The sequence below is a fragment of the Acomys minous genome, assembly GCF_964271855.1.
Source record: "Acomys minous genome assembly, chromosome: 3".
In the NCBI taxonomy this organism is placed as follows: domain Eukaryota; kingdom Metazoa; phylum Chordata; class Mammalia; order Rodentia; family Muridae; genus Acomys; species Acomys minous.
This window is the reverse complement of record NC_140485.1, coordinates 49,351,571-49,377,575: the sequence shown is the minus strand read 5'-3', so window position 1 is coordinate 49,377,575 and position 26,005 is coordinate 49,351,571. Positions and strand designations below refer to the sequence as shown.

Genomic DNA, 26,005 nt, shown 5'->3' with positions numbered 1-26,005 from the left:
TATATATATATATATATATATATATATTTACTTTATTTTATCCATATTTATATTTACTGGTTACACAGAAATAAACATTGGCTGTTCTGTCATTTCCAATTGGAAAATTCTACTAAGAGCATACAATGAGCTGACATATTGAACCCTAAATTTGTCCTCATGCATATATTGTAATTTAAAAGAATGATCTTTTTATTTTTCCTTGCAGGTATGAAGGACCATCACCAATAGGGATCTAGAACATGTATTTTACTTCTGTGGATTCTCTCAGGAAGAGAAGAGCCAGCTAGACATACTTTCAGGTAGGCTCAAACCACTTGTCATCTATTCTTTTAGGGCTGGCCTATCAGCTGTACAGGTTAAGAACAAGATGAGGTTGAACATTACTACAGAACACACAAACAGAGATAAGTAAGCCTTTGTAACAAAAACACACTTTCTCACATTTAGTACCAATCTTGGGTTGACTTTCTTAGTAGGTTCATGAAGAACAGGGCAGCAGCACACTCTCCCGTAATAGCAGTATTGAAACCCTATAGCAGTGTACCAGAATCCCGTGTGCATCCCTGTGACTAACCCACTGTAAAGGTCAAGAGAAAGTTTGTAAATTGTTAAAACTTGACAAAATTTGTCCTAGGGATCATAAGTAAAAAATTATCTTGTACTGATGAACAGAACAGGGAGTAAAGGAAGAAAAGTAAAGGCAGGAGATATTAGAATAGAGTTATCTTCACATGGAAAATTAAAACAGGGCACAAATAGTGCTCTTTTTCAGCAGTGATGATTGGGAGAGACTGGGCACAGAGTGGAAGGACTCTTGTGTAATCCCTGCATGGTGTTCATCACTTGCTACCATATGAAGAGAAGTGTGTGGGTATAGAGACAACCATGGCACGGAACTGCTCTTTACTTTAAGGAGGAAGCCAGATCTTTGCCTTATTTTAACCAGATTCCTGCCACATGTGATTTTTATGGTACGACCAAAACCTCTCACTGTTACTTCACAGCTGAGAGCAGTACAGTAGACCACAACCCTTTGTGATGTGAATCATATTTTAAAATCCAAAAGTCTATTGGAATATTTTACTTTTTAAAATATACAATTAAATAATTATTCAAAGCATTTGTGGAGGAAACAGTTTATAACTATAGTAAATGACCTTAGCTAATTCCTTAATATATCAGTTTCAATGGGAGGTTGGGAGTCTAATTTAATGAGTCATATATAAGTTGGATTTTATTTGTAAGTAAAAACGAATCCAAGAAAAAGTATATATTGAAAAACAGCAAAAGGAGTAATATATTTGAAACAAAGCAAAATAAAAATGTGGAACTAGGATTATTGTCAAGGAACAGAAGTTAGAGGAGGTGCTCAGACCCACTGACCATTCATCTGACATTGCCTCTAGGTTGGTGGTTTTCAAACACCCTAAAATTGCAATGCTTTAATACGTAGTTCCTCATGCTTTGATGACCTCCAGTCATAAAATCATTTCTTTGCAACTTCCTAAGTGTAATATTGGTATTGTTATACATCATAATGTAAATGTTTGGTAAACAGGATATCTGTTATGTAAACCCCAAAGGGCTGGTAACCAACAGGCTGAGAACTGCTGCTCTAGGTGGAACAGGACCTTCTTATTTTATATTTGTGTTTCTTTACACGAGGGTAAGACATTCAAGAAAAACTTAGCTTCACTTTTAGTAATTTCATTAAGTTAAACTTTGGCTTATACTTTTAATTGGGCTAAAATATCAGAAGACAAAAATAAAAATCTATTGGATTGCACCGCTTGGCATTTCGTTACAGAAGGGCAAATATTTAATGTACTACTCCACTGTTGATATGTATCTTGAGTGATAACTAACTTTCAGAAACAGATAAGTCTACTTTCAGGATGTGGGCTCTGCTTTAACATATTGCTTTGCTTCACACAGTGTAGCATGGATAGTACATTACTTGGAAAAATGTGTATTGAATACATTTTTAGCATAAACAACATAAATCGTTCGCCAAAAGTTTAGTTAGAGGGCCACTGGAAAGTTGATTATTATTAAAGCATTTCTACGCATCTTTCAAAGATGTCAAAGGTCTCCTGAATTGATGAGAAATTTACTTTTGACACTCAAATATATAAATCTGAAAGTGATGATTCAATATGCTTATGATGTGATTAAAGCTATAAAACACTCTATCCTCCCTGGTGGTCATTACTCACCAAAGACATGGCCGCTCATTTCAGAGGCCTCTGCTCCCTCAGAGGATATAAGCTTCTGACATGTGAAATAGAAGCATGCTTTTTTTTTCTTTTTCTTTTTCTTTCTTTTTAAATTAATTTGTTCAGATTACAACTTAGTTGTTATCCCATCACTTGTATCCTCCCGTTTCGCCATATCTCCCACCCTCACCTTACTCTAGGTCCATGACTGAGAAGGATCTCCCCCCCCCCCCCCACTTTATGGTCACAGGCTATCGATGTTTTTTTTAAATCCCCAGCCAATTCAAGTATAAAGTAAAAAGACTTTATATATAAAATGCATCACTATATTCATCAAAAAAGCATCATTTGTCATCATGTTTCTTAATTTCTGTCCTATTGCTATGAAAAGACATATTGGCCAACGAGCTCGTAAAACAACACATACAGTTAGAAGCTAGCTTAAACTTTCAGAGAGTTAGTCTATAATCATCATGGCAGAAATCATGGTGGCAGGCAGGCATGTTATTGAAGCAGAAGCTGAGTTTACATCTTATCCACATGTAGTGGGCAGAGAGAGCGAGACAAGACCTGGAATAGGCTTTTGAAACCTCAAAACCCATTCCAAGTGCTCCAGCTCCTCCAATAGAGTTATATACCTTCTAACCATTCCTAAACAGTACACCAGCCACATATTCAAATACATGAACAAATGGGGCCATTTTCAAACTACCACATTGCACTTCCCAGCCCCCATAGACTTACAGCCCTATCATAATGCAAACTGCATTCAGTACACTTATTCCTTCACAATCACAAAACTATAAAAGTCTAATGTCGAAAATCTCATTTGAGACTCAAGACAGTCTCTTAAATGTAATATCTTATAAAAGAAAAAAGCATATTATATGTGTCCAACACATAATGTCACAGAACATGCATAAAGATTCTAAAAGGGAGGAAAGGGGGAACAGTGAGAAAATACTGGGCCAAACTAAAATTGAAACCCAATAGGATAAACTGCAACTCCTCTGTCTCCATCTCTGGGGCTAAGTGGCTATTTAGGTCTCCCAGCTCTTCCAGCTTCGTTGACTGCAGCACACTGTTCTCTCTTGAGCTGGATCCAGACCCTGTCTGCAGTACTTCTTGGCAGGAATCCCACAGCTCTGGCACTTTCCACTTCTTGGGGTTTCTGACACAGTCTAGACTTCACCTTCACGCAATAGCCTCTCAGGGCTTCCCTATAGAAGCTCCCCTGCCACATGCCTAGTCTCAGCAGCTTTTCTTAACCCTGATAGTAGATTCCATTAACGCTGTGAACGTGTATATTTTTGATAAAGCCAGGATTACTTCGCTATAGCTGCTAAGTTCTGTTGCCTTCTAAGGCTGGAAAATGGTCTCTTCCAAGACATACATTCTCAGAAGCTTTGAATCATTGATGGTTTCCTTTATTGGATAAGCTTTAATTTTCACAAGTTGGAAGCTTAGCTGGATGAGGTCTTGCCCTGATGATGTCACTTCTTTGATTCCATTTATCTTAAAGCCTTCCCTAAACTTCTCACATCTTTGGGCACAGGATTAAATTTCCTGGTGCTCTTTGATCCTTCTCAAACTGTAACGTTTACGCTTGCTCTTTTTCTTTCTAGATGTGCAAGAGAATTATCACTAATAAGCATGTGACAACAGTCAATTCTAAGTTTTCCTTAGTTTCAAAATCTTCAGTTTGGCCTCATGCAGAATTTTTTTGACAAGAGAAGAAAGCAGTCACATTGTTTGGCAAAATTCCACATGAGAGGTCTTTAGGCCGTCTGCTAATATTCCTCTTATCAAAAATGCTTTATCTGGGTTGCCATGTCCATATAGTTCTCATAATTACTGTCATCCAAGTACCTGCTATAGCGCCCCCCAAACCCCCATGACAGCACTCAGTCATTTTTCTAATCCATAGTGCCAAGGTCTTCTATAAGTGACGGTCCAGTGAAACCACCTAACTAAACGACTACAAGAGTTTAAAAAATGTTTTTACTAGGATTCAATCTTCCAAGTTCGTCTCAGGGTTGGCAGAGGAAGGACAAACTGTCAGAAAAGCAAGCAGATCTCCTATCAGCAAGGGAGTGTCTTTGAGCTAATGAAGGCTCCTTAGATTAAGTGGAAACTAGGTGCCCTTGCCCGTGGTTGTTGACCTTTGGGGAAAGACTGAGGGTGATTCCTGGTAATCAGAAACTCACCTTAAAAGATCTGTTTTTCTGCTAAACTGAAATCCACTGTGAAGAGCCATAAAGCCAGTCTCCTCTGAAAAGATACACACATTATTTTGCAGGTAGAATTGTAACTTTAAGAGCCAAGTGCTTTGCCAAATTAAGTAAAGTCAGAACTGTCATAATTGTTAAAACTTAGTAATTATAGCTAAATAATTCACTGAATTAATGGAATAATCATTGGTTTTATATTTGCCCATCTAATTTGAAATGAACCTGGTTCTTCCTTTACTGTTGTAGTTTGAGATCCTTTTTAGACCGTGTTGGTGTATATGTTTATATGTATTCAGGTGAATGTATGCATGTGTATGAGTGTGCAAGCAGAAGTCAGAGGTCCACATAGTTTATCTTCATCAATTGTTCTTCATTTTATTTTGAGACAGGGTTTTTTTTTAATACATTTTTATTAATTTATACATATTACATCTCAGTTGTTAGCCCATCCCATGTATCCTCCCATCCCTCCCTTCCTCCCACTTCCCCCCCCTACTCCCCTCCCCTATGTCTGTGTCTGAGGGGGATCTCCTCCCCCTGAATATGCTCATACGGTATCAAGTCTCTCCTTGGTGACCTATTATCTTTCCTCTGAGTGCCACCAGGCATCTCCATCCAAGGGACATGATCAAATATGGGGCACCAGAGTTTGTGTGAGAGTTAGATCTTCTTCTCCACTCAACAGTGGAGAATGTCCATCGGCTAGTCCGGGTAGGGGTTCAAGGTTTTTACTGCCTATTTTTTCCTTGGCTGTTGCCACAGTTTGCGGAGGACCCCAGGGCCCAGACTCGCCTGTAGTTTTCCAGGACCCACTGGATCCTTCCATTTCCTCTTTCTCCCAGGCTTCTCACACCTACTCAGCTATTAAAAACAAGGAATTTCCAAAATTTGTGGACAAATGGATTGAACTAGAAATTGTCATAATGAGTGAGCTCACACAGAAGCAAAAAGAGCTAAATGGTATATACTCACTTATATCGAGACACTAGCCCAAGGTGTACGTCCCCATGAAAAACTGTACCTACCAGAATAATGGGTAAGAGGGGAGGACATCCTATTGAGACAGGGTTTTTTCCTGAACCTTGATCTAATGCTTGAGTGGGACTGGCTTGGAAGTGAGCTCTAGGGATTCATTTGTTTTTTTGTTGTTGTTGTTTTGTTTTGTTTTTTGTTTTTTGTTGTTGTTTGTTTTTGTTTTTGTTTTTGTTTTGTTTTTTGTTTTTTTTCCCCCCTGGCTGCCAAGAAAGACCTTATGTTTAAAAGCATTTTACCAACTGCCATCTTCCAGATCCTGTATGATAGCCACTATAATATCATTCTTTTAGCATGTTATCAAAAAATCACATAAGGGGTTTGCATCCTAACTTCTATTTTCCTTAGGATACATATTTCTGATGAAATTTAGAATTACTTAGTGATATAAATACCAAAAAAGCTATTACAGCATTGTTTGAATATTTACAGAAATTCCCAATGCTCTTGTGCAGAAAAACTTACCAAAGTCTAAAGGCCATTAAGAAAATATAACTATTTACTTCAACAAAGAATCTTGTCTGGTATCCACAGGAACTACCCAGCAGTTTTATTACCTTTGGATTTCTGTTTAGTAGGAATCATGCCTATCAATGTTGCCTCTTCTTCTTAATAGAAAGACTGGGTATTATTGTGTTCTGAAATGTTATGTAGACAGGGCAACAGAGTAGAAGCTGTTATGTTCCAAATAGCCATGTCAGGTTCCTTGTACACAAGCATAAAGTATATACATATGTGTGTACATATGTGTGTGTGTGTTCTTTAATGAATATATGCTTCTATAGGCACATATAATCTTTAATATATGTCTTAGGTTCCCCAGTATTTAAAATGAGAGAGATAGGTGAAGCAATAGTATGCTTCGCAGAAAGACAGAACCATGGGCCTGGGTAGCGTTCCGAGGAAAAGAAAAGAAAAAAAAATAGATCAGTGGACATACAAATGGAAATGGGCTTGCATGTAAATGGAGATGCATTGGAATGCATTGTAAGTAGTTATAATTTATTGTTAAAATACCAATTTAAAATTAAGAACATTTTATAATATGATCTATGGACAATAATTAAAACATTATTCATAATTATTCTACTTTTTTGGATCTATAGTCAGAGAATTGCACTGAAATAAATATTCATAAAATACTGATACAAAAATAATATGTGTAATAGCAACAATTTTATACATTTCTATTAATTATGTATAATATGAATATATAAGTGTAGAAGGTACATAAGTGATTATATTAAGTAAATTATGTATAATATGAATATATGTGTAGAATATATATAAGTAATTATATTAAATATTTCTTTAAAGCTTTCTATTTTAAAAATAGAGATTAAATAGACTTTAGGTACCTAAATGGAAGAAAATAAATAACAAGTTTCTCAAATGATTTATTATTAATTCTTTATATTAAAACACACATAAAGATAAATCCATTATCTCCTTATTAATATATATTTACATGTGTCTGTGTGTGGCAATGTGTATTTCAGCAGGCCAGGCAAGGCAAGGCCAAAGGTCACTCTCTTTTACGAGCATATGAGACTGTACCTTGGAGCTGCTGATACAGTGCTAGGAGTGTTGTCATGCCCTTCACCATCACGATAATGAACTAAACCTCTGAATCTGTACACAAGCCTCAGTTAAATATTTTCCTTTATAACAGTTGTTTTGGCCATTGTGACCCTTCACAGCAATAGGAAGTGACTAAGACAGGGAGAAAAGACTTTAAAATGATCTTACACAGCAGCAGACGCTGCATGCTACAACACCAATTTGCCAGGAAAGAAATATGACTCTCTTGCTTGGTTCTTCAAATATGAACAAGCTATGACTAGGAAGATGGTAGGCCTTGGGGAGAACCTATTGTTTCGTTACTCATGACTTTTTAATGCATATTTTCCATACCGGAAAAATTGACCCTTTGAAATTATCATATTTTTCTGGGAAAGATTTTATTTATGACTCGCAGAGTTAGTCCATAGGTGTCTTAATAACTTCTGTTTGTTTTAATATACCACAGAGCTGTGTGCTTTAACATCTAGAAAACACATGAAGACACAGTGAAAACTAATGTAAATAAACACTTTGGAAAAAATTACAGATTTTATTAAGCAAAAAGAATATGACATGTAACATTCTGGGGTAGGGACCAAAAACAGCCTTTAATAATGACAGAGAAGAAAGATATAATCTCTATATTATTCATTAGCATAGTGACACTTCTGTAGTGATAGACACTGGGTCACATTTAAGGGAGTGAATGAGTAACTTAACGTAGCTACAGTAATGGAATTTCAATTGTGTGAGGCTCTACAACACAAAAGGGAAGACACTGGTTTAGTGAAGGTGTTGTGGTGCTGCTGTAAAAACCCTACACATTCATATAATTATAATTTAAAAACTGAAAATAGGAACCCTTACTTTGGCTACCCAATGGACAGGACATTCTCCACAGTTATGTGGAGAGTGGGGACTGACTTTGACATGAACTCTGGTGCTCTAGATTTGACCACTTCCTTTGTTGGGGAGCTCTGGTGGCACTCAAAGAAAGAATAAGCAGGCTACCAAGAGGAGACTTGATAGCCTATGACCATATAGTAGGGGAGGAGGTCCCCTTGGTCATAGACCTAGGAGAGAGGAATAGGATGAAAGTGGGAGGGAGGTAGGAATGGGAGGATACAAGTGATGGGATAACAATTAAGTTGCAATCTGAATAAATTAATAAAAGTAAAATAAAAAAGTTTAAAACACCTGAAATAGCTAAATGCTCAAGTAAATGCCTTTGATGTGCCATTTTATAAAGATATTGACACTCTTCCTTTTTCAAGAATATAGAAAGTGCCATCACTGTCCAATAATGAGACAATTAGCTTTCCTCAGTATAGATGGAGTCCTTTGGTACCTAAGAGAAAGAAGTGGGCAATGTCTAACTCTCAGTTCCCTAGCACTGAGTTTCACTTCATGGTTTGATGTGGATCTATGTAGGTGCCACAAAAAGTTAATAATCCCTTCTTAAAGGTTTGAATGAATCTTCTGTTCATGGAGTTGACTTAGTTTAGTCTTTTGTCAGTCAGATACATGGAAATATGGGAGATTATAGCAACACATAGGTCTTTCCTATACATATGACTGAAAGTTGGCTTCCTTAATGGAATCCTATCATTGACTCAAAGTTTCCTTTTCATCTTAATTACAAGGTTAAAGACCTTGAGAGATGTTAATTAATCTACTTTGTTGTTCAAGATGATTCAAATATAAGGTATAATTAAGATTAAAATAGTGCAAAACAATTTAAAACCTCTGAAGCTTTGCCTACTCTAGCTTATATAGAGGAGAATGAACTGCTTTTGTTTTATTTATTTTGCTTTTTGTGACTGATATAGCCCAGGCCATATCACACTCATTATATAGCTGAAGTTGATCCTGAACTTATGATCCTCCTCCTACAACCAAAATGATGGAATTAAGCCCAACTTGTAATAGAGTAACATAACAATAGTAATTCAAAAAGTTGATATCAGATGTAGCCAAGCAAGTATCTCACTTGACTCAGAATTTCAGTTTTCTGGTGTTTTTTATATCAAAATGGGGAGGTTGTAAAATCAGAGCTCCTTTGTTCAGCTCTCTTATTTGGCCTATAGCCCAAGACATGTGAATGATAAGAGAGAAGAGATTAATGAATCCGATGGCTTTGAAAGCCATACAAAAGAATTCGTCACTATTTGGGGGGGCAGGGAATCCCACTTCATATGTGCTACCTTTGGAAATTTAGCTATTTGAAAAACAGAAAGAAGTGAAAAATCACCTGCTAGTCTCAGTCACCACCACCACCACCAACCCCGCACGTTTCAGCTGAGAGTGCTTAAAAATAATACACTTGAGAAAGCAAGCTATTTGCAGTTATGTTTGTACATGATCTTATTTTCCCTGTGTGTGAGGGGAGATTTCTCTTCCAGGTTGTCACTGTCATCATTAAGCACCCACTCACTCATTCAATGCATGTTTATTGAATATCCGACCACAGCATTAGACACAGGGGTTAACGGGTAAATAAATATCATTTTCTGTGGAGGGAAGCAAGAGCAGACCCTGGGAGTTTAATATCTTAATGGTAGATGGTAGAGACTGGATGAGCAGATGCACATTAACATAAAGATATATACGCTTGCCCACATATATGCATATGCCATCTTGCCACATTGAGGGAGAGAAATATCAGTCACACTGAAGATATTAACAGAATGTCTGGGTGGCTGCCGTCTTGATCACAGAAGATTTTATGGATGAATCGGGATTTTTTAAAGAGCTTTGGAGAAAATGACAGGATAAAATATGATGGTGTAGAACATAGAGACGCTTCCCGTGTCTGTTGAGAGAGGGTCATCTGAAGACTGAGGTGTCTTCATTGTTTAAAGAACTATCATTTGAATCGACAATCAGGTCAGGTGAAGAATTTAGTGGATGGTCAAATCAGAATTAAGGCCTATGCTTTTCAGAAATTTTCCAAAAGAAATATCAATGAAAATACTGCACATGCTGTGTGATTCCTTCTTTAGGACATCAAGTTTTTGGATCTGAGTTTATATGTAATAATTTTACCTCAAGAGTAATAAATGAAAGCAAACAAAATCATGTTTAAAAGTGTTTGACTTCTTGGTAGCCAAGAAGAGACTTGATACCCTATGAGCAGGAAGTCCCCCTCAGTTACAGTCATAGGGGAGGCGAGTAAGGGGAAACTGGGAGGGAGGGAGGAATGGGAGGACACAAGGGAGGGGATAACCATTGAGATGTAATATGAATAAATTAATAAATTTTTTTAAAAAGGAAAAAAATAAATCCTCAAAAAAAGTGTTTGACTTTGGAACACATTAGATACATTTCTAAGTCTTATAAATTAATGATTACTGTTATTGTATGTGTAACGTATGTATGTATACATTTGTGGGGTATTACGTGCTTGTGGGGGTATATCAAGACTAATGGTTGGTTTCTTCCTCTATGGCTTTTTATTCTTTAAGACAGAATCACTCACTGAACTTGCAACTTTATTTCTTCTACACTGGGTAGACAGTCAACCTCCAGGATTGTGTCACTTTTCAGGTCCCCCTAGTCCCTCTCATCCTCCTGCCCAGGGCTGCAATTAAGCACTCTACTATCTCACTTCATTGGTATTAGCGATCAGAACCTGAGGCCTCATTCTTGTGTGGAAAGCACTTTACCTAGTGAACTGTGTTCCCAGCAAGTTAATGCATCACCCATGTACATGTCAATGTGGATAAGAGATCTTTCTGAAAGTTCCCCATCTAGATCAATTTTTTTCCAAAGACAAGTCTTTGATATAACAGGCATTCCCACATAGTCAGGCCTAACAAATGTACATGTAAGCAACAGTTCCTGTATTCAATTGCTTTTATATCTGTCTCTTTATTTATCTTTCTTTATGTCAATATATGTACATATATGTATATTAATATATAATAATAATTATAAAAGAGGTCATGAGTTTGACAGAGAAAGGTGTCATTGGAAGAATTGGAAGGGAAAGAAGGAGAGGTGGAAATGATGTAAATACAATACTCATGGATGTTATTTTCTTTAAAAAAATTTTTTTACATATACATTTATATAATTACACATATATACAACAGATTACCTATAGCAAGAAGAACCATGACACAATCAGGAATTATATAAATGTTACATTCTTGGTGTTTTCGATATTTGTATTTGACAGCCTTGAAGAAAACATCTTGCCAATCTTGGTGCGTCTAAAATTCTGAATGTAAATCAATTTCCATCCCGTCTTGTTATTATAGTCTTAAACCATCTATCTAGACCTAAAAACATCTTAACCCCTAAACAACTAAGCTTCTTTTTTAAACTAAGGTACCTCGGCTTCAACTCCATTAGAGATTTGAGAAAGAATAAACATGATTACTTGAGTATGTGGGGAGTGCAGGTGAGTGGCTTTCCAAATGAGAAGATGACAGAGACAGTTTGCTACCTGAATAGTCACCCAAAATTTTCTATAATGTTGGAGCATCTTCTTCAACCTTCCGGCATATTTGTGAGGCAGGAACTGTTGAGTACTTACTTACCCTGTCTAGGCAGAGTTTGGCTATCGACTGTGTCTGCATCCAAGCTTGCCCTTTTTAGGCAGAATTCAGTCTGTGGTAGAAATGAGGACATTTTGCCCAGTGGCTTGTTTGCCACATTTGAAGCCATCTCCATAAAGATGTCCTTTGATGTTCACCATCCTCTTTTAATTAAGCTGGGTGTTGCCAGGAGTTTACCTACCTCATTGTTAGTGAATCTTTAAAATAATAAAAAAAATTTAAATGCCATATTCTGCATATCTCTGAGGATTTTGAAGATCTTATCTAACTGTCCTACCTTATCTTTCTATAGAAACATATCTATCTGCCACACTTGATTTGTATTCTTGTGGTAAAAGCAGACTAGTAATTGACATGACCATGATTTGATCAAGTAAGAATTAATTTGTATAACTTATTTATCCTAAACAGCCTGCAATAGCACTTTCAAAGTATTGAAAGTAAATCTTATATTATAATTGAATTATATGGGTGCAATAACAAACTTACATTTTAATTCTATACCATGATATCTCAAATTTTCAAAAACATAAAAATGGATTAAAATTACTTCTTTTTTCTTAGAAGTCTTTATGAAGAGCTTAATACAATACCTGCCTTGTAACGTGATACAGTTCCATTAAATATAAATTAGATTGCCATCAATAATTTTAAATTTTGTTTCTTTCTTTTCGAAGACAGTGTTTCTCTGTGTAGCCTTGGCTGTCCTGGATTCACTTTGTAGACTAGGCTGGCCTTGAACTCACAATGATCTTCCTGCCTCTGCCTCCCAAGTGCTAGGATTAAAGGCATGTGCCACCATGCTCGGCTTAAATTTTGTTTCTTAGATACAATTAAATATACAGCAGCAATTCATAAACACACTGATGACATGCAATAATACACATATCAGGTTTTTTTTTACACCAAGTGGAATAATCCAAGTGTTTTACTATGCTTTAAATTATACAGATAATTTGGTGCACATACAAATATTTTGGACTCCCACCTATCAGAGCACCAGAGGCTGCTATCCACCATTTTTCAACTAATCATAGATCCTATTGAGGTGTTAATCTAGTACATGTTTGCCCATTAATTCCTATAAAATTCAAATATCCTTACATATGTTTCTTCTCAAAAATCATATTAAAATTGTTCTACTACATTAAACTGCTGTAATATTGTTATGCTGTAAACTTGCTCTGTTTATTAACTACTTTATCCTCAGTAAAATATGAATCTGAAGGTTGGCTCAGTGGGACAAGAATGAGAATGTAGAGAATAAATGAAGGATTTTAATATTTTTTCTTCTGAAAGATAATGAAAGCCATAATGTAGTAGAGTCGAGATGCTGCATTGGATTGCACAGTATAAACCAAAATGAGTTACCTGTTACTCCTCTTATGTCAGGACGAACAAGTCTTTGGGAAGCAGATTGGTTTTTTTGCACCTTCGTACAAATAAACCAACATGTTCATTTTTTTCTCCAGCTTGATTATTTCCTTGAAATTCACATGCAATGAATTTTGATCTTGTCACATTCCCCAATTCCTATTCTATCCAATCCTTTCTCTCTTCATTCAAATATGACTCTTTTTCTTTAAGACCAGTCGGTACAATTTTGTCCATTTACCTTTGGACATATGGGTTTCCAGTGGAGCATGATAGACCTACCAGGGCACACCCTTAATGCAGGCTTGTTCTTTCTCCTAGAAGTTACGCTAGTTCCCCAGCTAGATATGGGACCTCATGCTAACCTTCCTTCTCTGTGCTGGGATGTTTTTTACTTGGGCTTGTGCAGGCCTTTTACACGTTAAGAAAACTACTGTTAGTTTATATGTGCAACCTTCCTGCTGTATTCAGAAAACACTTTTCCCTTGTAGTCATCCCCTGCCTCAAGCGCTTTCTGGCCCACATTCCACAATGATCCCTGAGCCTTCAGAGGAAGAGGAGGTACTATGTAGATTTTTCGTTTAGGGCTAAACATTAGGCAGTATCATATCCCCTGCAGCTTGACTACTCATTGATCTCTGAGCTAGTAGCCATCTGCTACAAAGAAAAATTTCTCTGATGAAGATTGAAATTTGCCCTAATGTGTGTTGAAAAGATAAGTCACTAGGAGTTGATTTAACACAATGGCCACTTAGCAGAACAGGAAGCCATAGGCCCTAGAGAAGAAGGAATATTCTTTCTTAAATAGGGTTACAGTTCTGTAATTAAGAACATCCATTTGCTGTTCCTGAGTATAGATGTCTCAGCATTGCTATTTTATCCGTTCACGTTGTCATACTGCACTAATCATGTTGGGATTTATGGCCCAACCAGCGTCACAATATTAGTTGGCAAAAAGCTAATAATGTCATGATATGTGACATAATATAGATAAAACTTGAAAATATTGCAGTCAGGGAAAGAAACAAAGCACAAAAGACCACACATGGTGCATTTCTTTTCATATGAAATATTCAATATGATATAAACATAGATCTATGGAAGTTTGAGTTTAGATTAAGAGAATATACACAATCATAAAATAGAATAGTGGTTGCAGAGGGCACCCTTGAGAAATGAGCACTAATGGGAACAGAGTATTTCAATGATGGAATACAAGCATATTCATGAATGACACTGTGGTGGTCATTGTGCACCTGGGAATACTCCATGAAAAGCAGCAAGTTGACATGTGAGAGAAGGAATTAAGGGTGATATTGGTTTGTATAAATTAACGTGTTAGACTTTTGCATTAGCCACGTTAGTTGGCATATATATTTGATATACCAACTTCCATGTATTAATTTTACTCATGATTTTATCTCTCAAAACAATATTTCAAAACTAGTTTTATTTTTATTTACATTTTATGTTATTTTAAAGGCAGCTTTTGAAGAAAACTATATTTTACCATGTTAGAGTGTCAGTAAATGGCAAAGTTGGGATTTTAAGTCAGGTGTGCACGTTATTCCCAGACACATCCTTGACTTACATTCTCTATTCTCCAAGTACATGACACTGCTTACTATGTTCATGTCCCCCACTTTTCTTTCAATATTTACTATTATTTTGAGATGGTATGCATTTTCACTTTTACTGCTGATATTATAACTTCCACATTGTACTATCAGAGTCAAGATTAGAGAGGAGAATGATTAAGGCATGACAGGACAGAGTCATCATAAATTAAAATATGAAAGACATTAAGATCATGCATTGGTTCTTTATTCTATGTTAATAAGAGAGCAATAGGACAGCATCTTAGATGCAGAGAGAGGCCTTTACCATACAGAAATGTAAGTAATACATTTATAAAGTTTTAGTTTGTAGAATGCATACAATATTCCAAATGTTCATAGAGATAACAGGGATATTAAAAATGGAATCCTTCAGAAATTAAGACACACACCATGCAAGCAACTTTGGGACTTGGTTAAAAATGAGATGCTGTCAAATAGAAATAGCCAAAACACTAAGAAAGTAACACATATATAATTCCTGATTGTGTCATGGTTGTAGGTTCTTTATTGTATATATGTGTAATAATATAAATGTATACATAAAAGATTTAAAAATGAAACTGAAATGGACATGATGTGAAGACTAGAAAGAACAAAGTAGAGTGAAACTGAATTCCCTGATGCAAGTCAAGACTGTGACCACAGCAGAAATTGCAGTAGCCCAACTCCATACAGAGAGTGGCATAGGCTTTTCTACCTACATCATATGGCATTATGTATATTTAGCTAATGGTGTCCTCTGATACACTATGATAAAAGATAATCCCAATTATCTGTAGCAAAAATCAGAGCAGTCCCACAATGAGACATAAAGTATGAATCATGAGAAGGTGTGATATACTCCAAAAAACATTTTTGTATTCTGTAATGTACTCTCCACAGTTCAAGAAGATATGTGTAAGAATGGAGATTAAAAATAGAAAATATTTCACCACTGTAGATGAACATAAAGGAGGATTAAGTTAAATTTTATAATTTAGACTTGTTTAGAAATTCCTCTAGATTTAATTTTAAAACCCAAAGAGCTAATGAGGGCCCTAACAATTTGACTGTTTGCTGCCTAAGTCATAGTTCACAGAGAGAGATTGAAATGCCCAGCTCCTTTCATTTAAGATACAAGAAACAACTCAGAGGCTTAGGAAATAGAAAAGATGGTTGAGTTTGCCATTTAATATCTCTTTTTCACACTGGGATAGATTCAAAATATTTACCTCACAAGAGTATGTGGGGAATAAATTTGTGAAGGAGTCTTGGCACCTATGAGGATCTCTGCAATGCCCTTCTGCTAAAGGCTTAACTTGACACTTGTAATGACATGCATTCACTTGGAAATCCTAAATTCAATAAGTCATTGATTTTAAGAGTGGTTGATTTGAGTGATGGCACACAACCATGGAGGCAAGGTGGGCATAGTTATTGCCATGAATGGCAGAGCCAGAGTGTCATTATACAGTCATCTCTAGAAGTAGAAAAGTAGGGAAATTGCTTATGTTTTTAATTGGTTTGTACAAGTAAAATTAGTGGCTGAGAAATAGAGGCATTGCAGTAGGAATTATCTAAAAAAAAACAATGAAGCATCTTTGTAGCTGGGTCATAGGCATCAAATGTCAGAAATTTGAGATGAATTCTAATATGAGTTTATTTTGTGAATTGATTGTCAGTGGTAATTCTGGTGAGGCTCAGAAGAAAGGAAGAGAGTTGCAACAAGAATTTGAGACTTCATAGACAAGTCACAGCTACTTATGAACAAAACGTCTGAGGATGCATTTCAGTTAGTATTCACGCTCACCCTGAATGCAGGGTGGAACCCGTAGCACCACATTAACTGTGTATGCTGACATGTGCCTGTAATCCCAGTACTGGGATATATGAATCAAGAGACTTAGAAGTTCAAGGTAATACATGGCTACACACTTAGTTTGTGACTGACCTGGAACACAGGAGGCTTTGTCTGTATAGACATCAAAAAACTATGAAAGATTAAACTGTAACTAGTAAAGACCACCATATTAATAACCAAATAAAAACTTAAAACCAAGTTTTAATTGTAAAGAGAAAAGGCAACTGACTGGGTGTATATTCATGTCCTATTGTCCTATAGAAGATAGAACATGAGAAAGGTAGTTAAATGTTTCTTTTGAGGAAATCATTGAAGGATTTCCAACTGAATGCCTGTCATTATAAGCATCATCTGAAGCCTTTAGAAAAAAGGGCATTGAAGGGAACCTCAAGGATGCCAAGACTCCTTTTAGTAAAAACATAAGATGAATAAATAAGAGTGGGATTTTTAGTTCAAAGTAAAGACAACACATAAAAATTTAGAAAACTTCATCCTGTTTATATTGAAACTATTGAAAACCTATGTTCAGGACACAATGCAATGTAAGTGGACAAGTGATAATTTAATGAAAATAATACTCAGGCATCTAAATAGAAGCCAAGTCTCACTGTCTGAGATAATATAAGAATAAGACTTCAATGACATATTAGAGATAATTGGACCTTAGTCTTGAATCTCCAGTACAGAGTGAAGAGGTTTTAGTGACTTCTAATAAGGTACTACTCTTAATATTATAGACTCTTTTATTTGTTGTTCTTAATGTTCTTAATTACAATTTGTTGCTGAAAGGCATGTGGCACCTTCTGTTTTCTCTGTGGTATCTGCTAAATCCAGAAAATTAGAGTAACTATGTCCACTAAAATTTTGCAAACATTTCTTGAAGGTACAAGGGCAACATGGAGACTACAATTACGATAGTGCCAACTGTTGCCATAGAGGGAAAACCCTTAATTCTAGATTAGTAGAATAGCTAGTTTGCGCTTTCCTTACAGACATAAAACTCTAGTGCTACAGACATACAACTCTAATTTATGTACACAATGTTATAAGCTTCATACCTAAATTTGTGGGGAAATGGATATCAGAGTCTTGACAGTAAAACAGACTATAAAGTTGCTGAGGTCAGAATCGCAAAGACTCTTTTGTACATTTTCTTCAAATGTTTTTGACTTTACATTATACAGGTAGGTCAATAATACATTTTTAGTTTATTTTTATCCATGGCACACAGTACACTCTTAAGTTCATAGGTAGAAACAGATGTCTCAGGTCTTGGCATGCTTTGTGGAAAAGGCAACTGTTAATTCAATAAAGTTGCCTTCTGACATTGTCAAAATTAGTTTTTCAAGACTTTATCCAGGGTTCTGTGACAGAGCTCTTGCCTAGCATCCATGAAGCTCTGGTATATAAAAGAAAAATAAATCAATTGCATATAAGCATTTTAGGCAACCTTTTCTGCTGATTAGATTTCTCATCTTTAAAGATCAAGCAGAAAATCCAAATTAAAAAAAAACCTGAAACTTTTCTATTTATTTATTGTATCTTGCATTTGTGGTCAATTAAAATGTGTGCATTAATTATGATTATTTCCAGCTATGTTCTTTGAAATGATTTATATTCGCACTGCATATCTGTTTTTATACTCTTTGCCACATATGTTCATATATTTTCTAACCTTTTTGTTTTGAATGAATAAGTTTCAAACAAATATCTAATGAATATATCATGTACACACACATAATATATATGTATACATATATATATGTTTATACACGCTACATAAATCGGCTTCTATAACCAAATATTGTGAGAGTACAATTGTTTCAGGAAAGGATAATATAGAAGCTGAGTAGCCAGTGAAGAAATGTTCTCTGGCATTCATTCTCACTGGTCCGCAGCTTTCATTGTTGCATCTTCCTTAAGCAAGTCCTCCCTGTGTTGACAAGGAAATTATCTAGCAACTCCAGGATTCCCTTCTATTATTTTAGCAATCTCAGTGGATTGAAGATGGAGCCTCATTTCTTTTGGTCTTTGTGGAAATGCTCCTGATTGTCTATTAAATCACGTGCCCTCTTATAACCAGTTATGCTAACTGATAGGCTGTTATCATCAAGCATGTACACCTTAATCACAGCAGAACCCTGTGATTACACCAGACCTTCTCAGAAAATTCAGAACAATTTCCTCACACCAAATCCTATAGTGATACCTCCCCATGCCCCTTTTGTTATGGAAGGTGGCATAGTCACAAGCTCCTGTGTTAGAAAGCAGACATGTTTGCAAAGCCATTATTCAAACCGATTTTCTATAATGCTATTCAATATTAATTTGTTATGTTTGTCTTTTCTATTTTATTGGGACTGCTTTTTTGGAACAGAGCCTGTGAATAAACTCATCTAGATTCCACATCTCAACTACTGTAAATTTTACCTACCGTAACAGAAACATATATGGAGAGTTGAGATTTTTTGCAAAACTACAGGAAGAAAAATGGAAAAAAATATGTTCCGTTTCATTTGTGTCATTCACTTAGACAGTTGCTTCCTTGGTCTTCTTTTTTGATTAGTAAAGCAATAATGTAGGCTTGTTTGTATCCCTTTATTGGATAAATTCTATTCCTAACACAAGAATACAGATTCCATCAGTCTGCAAATCAGTTAACAGTTTCCAAATGACAGCTACAATTCATCCTCAGCTGTTCCTTCGTGTGCTAAAAGAAACAGAAAGCCAAGGCAGTTGTGTGAGTAGCTTAAACAATAAACAGCCGTTGGCTCAATTATATATTTCAGCAAGCATGTCTATACAAATCCAATTTTTGTTGTCAAATTCTTTTAGATCACTTTATCATCTGTAGCTATTGTCTTTATCATAAATCATTTATTCCTTTTGGCTTAAATGTATTGGTTAAGTGTTTAGCAAATCTTCATGATTTTCAAATCATGCACACCAGGCCCACTCATCTTCTCATTCTCTCGCATCTGTCCTCCACCCTTTCAATCTTCCCACAAAAGAAAATAGGCACACCAACAAAATATACATAAGCAAAACAAAGCATAGAAAACCTTGTAGAAGTTGTAGGGTATCACAGTGTCTTCCACATTATATTCCTCTGTTCACACATATTTACTTGTAAATGTTCAATACAATGGGTCATTGAACTGGTTCTAGGACTCTGGCTGCTGTCATAACCAATATTAGATCCTCCCCAGGACTCAGTCCAGTTATCCTATTGTTGTCATGTGTCACAGAGATCCTGCAGCTTTGAATCTGCAGGATTGTCCCATTCATGCACTCCCATAATTCCCAAGTGATTCAGATTTTGGTGGTAGGCCATCTCAATGCCCTGCATATGTCTATGGTGATAGCTGAGCTGGTCCCACATCTGCACCATCAGGTCAAGCTCTCCAGCACTGTTCCCGCTATGTACCCAAGTGCTGCCAGTAGCAGGAGTCAAGGGTCAGCTCTACTGCTTGCATGATCTGATGGGGCTCATCTATGCATGCCTCCAGAATGAGCTCCACTGTCCTGCCCAGTTGAAGCACATAGCCCAGTCTTCCAAGTGCTGTAGACAGTGAGGGGCTGGGACAACTCCCCTTCTCTTATAACCTCAAGGCTGGCTCACCCCTGTCTTTACCATCAAGATCAGGTCTACTGTATTACTCTGGCAGGGTACAAGGCCCATGCTCCTGTGTGCTGCAGCTGGTAAGGGGAAGAGACAGATCACCAGCTCTCATGACCCCAGAGCTAGAACTACAGACTGCCTCGGATGGTGAATGGTGAGAGGGCAGAGGGCCTCACCCTCACACTGATGCCACTTCACATTAGATGAGTGATGGGGCCAATTCTCCTGTGCTCATGCCTTTGGTGCCAGCTTACCTTCTCCCCTTAGTCCAGGTGAGGTATAGGGTCTACTCTCCTGAGTGCTGCAGCCAGTGAGGGTAGGGACCAATTCAGCATAGCCCTCAGACATGTAAATTGCCCAAGTGGCTGTCCAGACCAGGGACATGTCCATGGTCCCTAGTAGTAATAAAAGCCACAGACATCGACACAAAGCCATGCCACTGCAAGGCCAGGGACCACATAGCCCCAATGGCAGTATGGCTGTGACTTCACCAAGGCCTCAGGACGCAGGAGTGGCTACTCACAACAGGTTGCTCCTTTCCAGCCTCACACCTCCAGTTTCCTCTTTCTTCATAATGCTCCAATTATTTTCCTTATCTTTCTCACCCATCTGTCCACTACACACTTGCAAATTGTAGTGGCTCCCTCTGCAAGCAGGCCACATGGCTAGAGGTCCTCTAGGTGTCTATAGTCCACCCTGTGGCATGGCAATAGGCAGGTCTATGGATGTCATCCCCTGCTCACACTCCTTGTCGGGCCTCTGTGTCTCTTTAGCCTGCCTGCGTCATGCACTAGAAATCTGGGCATCTTTCTCTGTGTGCACCATGTGGCAGGTAGTTGGTGGGGCTCTGGATGTGTTTTTTTATTCCTCATTGCACTAGCAGTGGTAAGCCTGATTCTGTGTGTCTATGACCCACTCATGCCATGCTAAGGCAGGTCTTTTTCTTTTGGCTTAAATTTAATGTACAGATAGTTCATGCCAGAAACTATATATACTGCTATAAATGTTAGAAAAGACAGAAAGTAAAAATCTCACTTTCAGTTTTTTTTCCATATTCTCAAAAGAAATAATTGTGAAAAAAACATATAGTGTGGTAGAATATAAAGATCATGCCCAAGATAAACAATGCTGTAATTGGAAAAAATATGGGAAATGTCCAACTTGAAAATAATTCTGAATAATGAATAAGCATTTGTGAAGCAGAAATAGGATAGGGTAATACTATAAATGAAAGAACTATTACGGCAAGAAGAAAAAAATGCTTTAGACAAATCTTCAAAGCAGGTGTCTTCTGGTTATACTAGTGAGAAGTGACATCCAAATTGCTCAGAAGACCTTAGAGGGCAAGGGGCTTTTACAGTCAGAGTCTAAAAATATTTATTATTTATTGTATATGAATGCTTTATCTGCAGCAGAGGGCATCAGATCACATTATAGATGGTTGTGAGCCACCATGTGGTTGTGAGGAATTGAACTCAGGACCTCTAGAGGAGCAGGCGATGCTCTAAATCACTGAGCCATCTCTCCAGCCCAACAGAGTCTAAAAATATATAGTATTTTCATCTCTGTATCATAGTAGTTTTCAGTTAGGATGGGAAAATTAGGCAACACCCATAGACACTTTAATTGCGGATATAAGGGAGAAGAGGCAAGAAGAGGATTAGGAAGTAAGAAGGGTGAAGAGAAGAGAATGTTACATCCAATGATCACTGCTTAACATTCAGTGATGCACAGGACATCTGACCCAAAGAAAACAGGATCTCACCTAAAACACCACTGCACCACAGAGAAGGGATTATAGGGAGCCACAAGTGTTGTGTAATTGAAAAATGTTCTCCCAGTATGCTTGAAAAAGCTACAACTCATATCTATTCCTTATATCTTGAAGAAAGAACTCATATATAAACCTATAAGTTTATACTATATTTATTCTTCTGTATTTTACAATATTAGGAAATTGAGATCATTTGGCATCATATATAATTGTCCAAAATCTCTAAGTTGTTAATAGCATTGCAAGCCTGCAGTCATACGAAAGGTAATTAAAGTGGACATAATCAACCACCTCATTATACTCTCTGATTATAAGCATGGCGATCCCTGACACTGGAAATGAATGACAATGCGTCTGAAGTGTGCTGCTTAGGCCTTGATACAAAGCAAGCACTTCACAGAAGTGGTCACTCTTCTGTCTGATAGCTGGTGCTTTCTTCTATGTATTAGGTATTGGTCATGAACAGATCAAGTTGAAGAAGGGAAGAAAAGTCTTTAAGACCCTGTGTACCCCAAGACAGTGTTCAGACGCTAGTGAAATGAAACTGGAGTGGAAGCTGTTAGAAGGCTCTCTTAGAGGGGAAAGTGCCGTAGGGGAACTTGAGAAACTGATAAGAGAACAATATATGAGTGGAAGTAGTGCACTGGAAGGGACCCAAACGTGAATCTCATTTTGACCATGAAAAAGCTCATTTTTAACATCACTAGCACGAAGAAAGGAGATGCCACACCTGGAGTTGCTATGCTTACCTACAGCAGAAAAAAAGGCACACCAGAAAGAGAAGGCAGTTAGTTCAAGGTCACATAATTTCCAGATGTTCTTTGACACTTTGAGAAGCAGACAGGGTGACCTTTTTAAAGATACAGTACCTAAATTTTTATAGAAAAGATAAGGGGGGAAATGACATTTTCTTTAATAGATTTTCTAAAGCATCTTTACCATTCACTTTTCTCCTGATTTATATTGATAAATGTACCTCTATGCTCCAGTCTGGCTGAATGGGATAGGGAGAAACTAAGACCAAGAGTTGTCCAAATATCACAAGGCAAGGCTCTGCTTTTGTTGTTCCTGTTGTTGCTTTTAAAATTGTTTTTGTCACATTTTCTGTTTGGACACATTGTTAAAGAAGAGTGAAGAAGTAGCCAGACTGATTAGGTAGCAAGCAGAGTGGAGAAGCCTCAGTCACTGAAAGCTTGGCATAGACAATTTTAATAATGACTGTTCTCATTAGGTGTCAGCAACTATGCTAACAGTTGCATCTGTCCTATTTCATCTTCAGCCTTGTAGCTCTCTGTGACAGGGGCTTCTTATTGGTAAGGTATTCAAGGTTTGTAAATGTTGAATAATTCAAGTACCAAAGCTAGGAAATAATATAACATGTCTAACTAGAGCGTTATACTTAAGATCCAAACATTTACCCAGATTTATATATGTAGAATTAGAAGTTTCTAATTTCTAAATCTCTAATTCTTCTGTATTTTATAATGCTTTTATTTGATGACATACAAATGAACCAGAAATATAACTACTATTTATTTGTAGTTTCTATTTATTTATTTACATGTCTTTCATATACCCTTGTGCTAACCTTTATTATACCATTGGCTTTGTAGTATATACATCTTTCTCATTGGTTATGGTCTTTTTTTTTTTTCAACATTTTTAATGCAACACCTGCTTGGTGCTGGGTACCAGTCCATGAGTGGACTATTAGTAAGAAAGTTAAGGTTTAGACTTCAATGGACTACACATTCTACAGAGACAGATAAATAAATCTACAGATTAAAAAGAAGACAATGAGTAAGTGCTGTAGAGAAAATAATTAAGTCCAGTGGTGTAAGCATACCCAGAGTAGCCACTGAAACTGTCTGTAAATATTTAATGCGCTCCCTTGGAAGATCAGAAGGACGGGTGCCCAAAAGAACACAGGAAACCATGTGCAAGGCTCTATGTGGGCAAAGAATGAGTCAATGCAGAAGCCAAAGTGCAGGGACAGGTGATGTGGAGGAAAGGTTAAAGAAAGGCTGAGAGGAGGTTGAAGCCAGTCAAAGGAGGATTTTATAAGTCAATGTAAGAAGTTTTAATTTTACTCTTGGTACGTTGAGGTACCTTTGAATGAATCCTATTCAGTTTCACAAGAAACTATTGTCCTCAAAGACAGATTTGAGTATAGTGAAGAAGTTAAAGATACCAAGAAAAACTAATTTTACCTTGAATTTATTAGTTCATATTTCATGTGAAAATGAGCAAAAGAACCCCCAAAGTCTCTCAGTACCTTCATTTCTAACTGAAAGGTATGCTTTTCGACACGCCAATCAATCAGTGGGTGCCATTAATCTGCACATTGTGTTACCAGGAGCTGCCATCCTTCTGACTTTTCTTTCTTTTTAAAAATTTTTTTTCTTCTTCTTGAGAAATTAATTCATGTCATTTACCTTTGAAATCTGTGGCATTTGACTGCACAGGCACTTAGAGGCACCCTTCTGTGACTGTAAGCTTAGTTTAATTATACTGCTTGTCAGCTGCACCTGACAGAAAAGAGCCAGATGCTGGGACCAGGGTCAGGGGAATGGGGGACCCTCAGAATACCAAACTTAGAGGAGACAAGTAGATTGAGCTGGGTGGAAGGGGTCCTGAAATGGTTGCTTTTGGCCAGGGATGCTGGCACTTTATTTCTTAAGATTGTTCTAATGTGTCTTGCTGTGGAAAGAAGATTTGCACAAGTGTTTGTATGAGGTCATCATTCTTACCATAGAATTTGAATTTTGAGAAATACATCTAGAAAGTTGCTGAGCATTTTCTGAAACCATAGTTGGAGACAACTGATATATTTTAGGAAAGCAGAAAACTGTCAATCATATTGTTCTGTTGTTCCACACAAATGCATGTCTCCAGGCAGAAATATTCTGATGAAAGCCTAAAACTTGAGTGCAAAGGTCTAAATATCCTTCATCCAAGTGAATATTAAACTTTAATACCTGTTAAGCCATCAACATCAATACATGCATAGTGCTTTGATACAGTCTTCCTAACTTTGTATTTTGCCATATGTTTGCACATTAACGTGACACCAAATAAACATAAAAATGAATGATCTAATTATTAAAATGTAGAAAAATTAGCCATCAATTGAAGCGTTTTTATTAGTTCATCTTATTTTATTGCATTGCACCGCATTACATCAAACATAAATGGATAATAGAACAGTCCCAAATACAGTGATGCCGTTCCTCTTATTTTACTACAGTAGACCAATGAATAATTATTCATAGAAAAGTTTCAGAAACTGCATATGTAATTTAAACATACCTTGAAAACCCAGAAGTGGCCAGGTGCCCTGTTCTCCAGAAATTTAGATGTCAAGAAAATTAACATCTTCTAAGATAGTGGCCATTGCATTCTACAAAGAATAATTTATTGAGTCCCTTTGCTATACTGAATCAGAGTTAGGCATAATGTGCAAATAGAAACTTACATATGTCCAAGCACATATGAACACATAATAAATATGCAAATTAATATTATTTTGTATATTATAATATTTTGTAGTTCCTATACCCACCTCACCCTCTTTAGCCACAAAACTTTGTTTAGATCCCCATAAACTTCAATCCTTTCCTCAAGATTTTCCATGGTCCAAGAGCTTCTGCTCCTCTGAGAAGACTTCTGCACATGTCTCGTGCAATGATTTTAGTAAATCTCAAATTTACTACATAATTCCTTAATTCAATCTCCCTAAATTAAATCTCTGTACCTGGTTGCTCTCTATGGGTTCATGTTATATCACAAGATTTTCTGAAGCTCCTGCCCCATACCTGAGGTTTTTGGTTTTTTTTTTTAATGCACAATGACACTGTCCAATTCAATCTTAGGTCTATAATATTCCAGACTTACTGCTCATGTTTCAAATCCATGATAGTTGCCTTGGATCACCCTCACTCTCATTCTAAATATGGAGAGCAGCATCAACTAGTCAAATACAAGCATTTCTGTGAGGAGTTGTAAATTATTAATGTCTTGTACTTCCACAATATAGAGCAATAAATATTTGTCTACTACACACATAGACTGGACTGAATTAAATTGCTAGTACTTTTTTGTGAAATTTCATTTAATATCCATTTTTATGAAGAAAGAAAAGACCTAAATTTGAGATCTCTGGTTTATAT

The 26,005-nt window shown here is 36.7% G+C and overlaps 1 protein-coding gene across 6 annotated transcripts in view; it reads left to right on the top strand.

The window, feature by feature from the left end:
• Positions 1 to 26,005, top strand: part of LRRC4C (leucine rich repeat containing 4C) — a 1,246,033-nt gene that overhangs the window by 1,047,573 nt on the left and 172,455 nt on the right. For all 6 annotated transcript variants that reach the window (XM_084776632.1, XM_084776630.1, XM_084776628.1 and 3 more), the window contains one exon: positions 209 to 302. The gene's annotated coding sequence lies outside the window, so the exon portion shown is untranslated. The remainder of the gene's footprint in view (positions 1 to 208; positions 303 to 26,005) is intronic.